The sequence below is a fragment of the Abrus precatorius genome, unplaced genomic scaffold (genome assembly GCF_003935025.1).
Source record: "Abrus precatorius isolate BTA unplaced genomic scaffold, Abrus_2018 Scaffold1, whole genome shotgun sequence".
NCBI classification, from domain to species: Eukaryota; Viridiplantae; Streptophyta; class Magnoliopsida; order Fabales; family Fabaceae; genus Abrus; species Abrus precatorius.
Window position 1 is genome coordinate 7,397,187 of NW_020874291.1, and position 2,500 is coordinate 7,399,686.

Genomic DNA, 2,500 nt, shown 5'->3' on the forward strand with positions numbered 1-2,500 from the left:
CCACCATGGTGCACCTTGATGCACACCTTGGTGCCTCTTGGTGCCTCTTGGTGCCCACCTTGGTGCCTCTTGATGCCCACCATGGTGCACCTTGATGCACACCTTGGTGCCTCTTGATGCCCACCTTGGTGCCTCTTGATACCCACCTTGGTGCCTCTTGATGCCCACCTTGGTGCCTCTTGATACCCACCTTGGTGCCTCTTGGTGCCCACCTTGGTGCCTCTTGCTACCCACCATGGTGCCTCTTGGTGCCCACCATGGTGCCTCTTGGTGCCCACCATGGTGCACCTTGATGCACACCTTGGTGCCTCTTGATGCCCACCTTGGTGCCTCTTGATGCCCACCTTGGTGCCTCTTGATACCCACCTTGGTGCCTCTTGGTGCCCACCATGGTGCCTCTTGGTGCCCACCATGGTGCACCTTCATGCACACCTTGGTGCCTCTTGATGCCCACCTTGGTCCCTCTTGATACCCACCATGGTGCACCTTGGTGCCTCTTGGTGCCCACCTTGGTGCCTCTTGATGCCCACCATGGTGCACCTTGATGCCCACCTTGGTGCCTCTTGGTGCCCATCATGGTGCCTCTTCATGCCCACCCTGGTGCCTACCTGGTGCGTTTTTATGCACCCTGGTGCCCTCCTGGTGCGTTTTTATGCACCCTGGTGCCCTCCTGGTGCGTTTTTATGCACCCTGGTGCCCTCCTGGTGCGTTTTTATGCACCATGGTGCCTACTTGGTGCGTTTTTCGCACCCTGGTGCCCTCCTGGTGCGTTTTTATGCACCCTGGTGCCCTCCTGGTGCGTTTTTATGCACCCTGGTGCCTACTTGGTGCGTTTTTATGCACCATGGTGCCCTCCTGGTGCGTTTTTATGCACCATGGTGCCCTCCTGGTGCGTTTTTATGCACCATGGTGCCCTCCTGGTGCGTTTTTCGCACCCTGGTGCCCTCATGGTGCGTTTTTATGCACCATGGTGCCCTCTTGGTGCGTTTTTCGCACCATGGTGCCCTCTTGGTGCGTTTTTCGCACCATGGTGCCCTCTTGGTGCGTTTTTATGCACCATGGTGCCCTCTTGGTGCGTTTTTCGCACCCTGGTGCCCTCCTGGTGCGTTTTTATGCACCCTGGTGCCCTCCTGGTGCGTTTTTATGCACCCTGGTGCCTACTTGGTGCGTTTTTATGCACCATGGTGCCCTCCTGGTGCGTTTTTCGCACCCTGGTGCCCTCCTGGTGCGTTTTTATGCACCCTGGTGCCCTCCTGGTGCGTTTTTATGCACCCTGGTGCCCTCCTGGTGCGTTTTTATGCACCATGGTGCCCTCCTGGTGCGTTTTTCGCACCCTGGTGCCCTCCTGGTGCGTTTTTATGCACCATGGTGCCCTCCTGGTGCGTTTTTATGCACCCTGGTGCCCTCCTGGTGCGTTTTTATGCACCATGGTGCCCTCCTGGTGCGTTTTTCGCACCCTGGTGCCCTCCTGGTGCGTTTTTATGCACCATGGTGCCCTCCTGGTGCGTTTTTATGCACCATGGTGCCTACCTGGTGCGTTTTTCGCACCCTGGTGCCCTCCTGGTGCGTTTTTATGCACCCTGGTGCCTACTTGGTGCGTTTTTATGCACCATGGTGCCCTCCTGGTGCGTTTTTCTGCACCCTGGTGCCCTCCTGGTGCGTTTTTCTGCACCATGGTGCCTACCTGGTGCGTTTTTCTGCACCATGGTGCCTACCTGGTGCGTTTTTCGCACCCTGGTGCCCTCCTGGTGCGTTTTTCTGCACCCTGGTGCCTACTTGGTGCGTTTTTATGCACCATGGTGCCCTCCTGGTGCGTTTTTATGCACCATGGTGCCCTCCTGGTGCGTTTTTATGCACCATGGTGCCCTCCTGGTGCGTTTTTATGCACCATGGTGCCCTCCTGGTGCGTTTTTCGCACCCTGGTGCCCTCTTGGTGCGTTTTTATGCACCATGGTGCCCTCTTGGTGCGTTTTTCGCACCATGGTGCCCTCTTGGTGCGTTTTTATGCACCATGGTGCCCTCTTGGTGCGTTTTTCGCACCCTGGTGCCCTCCTGGTGCGTTTTTATGCACCCTGGTGCCCTCCTGGTGCGTTTTTATGCACCCTGGTGCCCTCCTGGTGCGTTTTTATGCACCCTGGTGCCTACTTGGTGCGTTTTTATGCACCATGGTGCCCTCCTGGTGCGTTTTTCGCACCCTGGTGCCCTCCTGGTGCGTTTTTATGCACCCTGGTGCCCTCCTGGTGCGTTTTTATGCACCCTGGTGCCCTCCTGGTGCGTTTTTATGCACCATGGTGCCCTCTTGGTGCGTTTTTCGCACCATGGTGCCCTCTTGGTGCGTTTTTCGCACCCTGGTGCCCTCCTGGTGCGTTTTTATGCACCCTGGTGCCCTCCTGGTGCGTTTTTATGCACCCTGGTGCCTACTTGGTGCGTTTTTATGCACCATGGTGCCCTCCTGGTGCGTTTTTCGCACCCTGGTGCCCTCCTGGTGCGTTTTTATGCA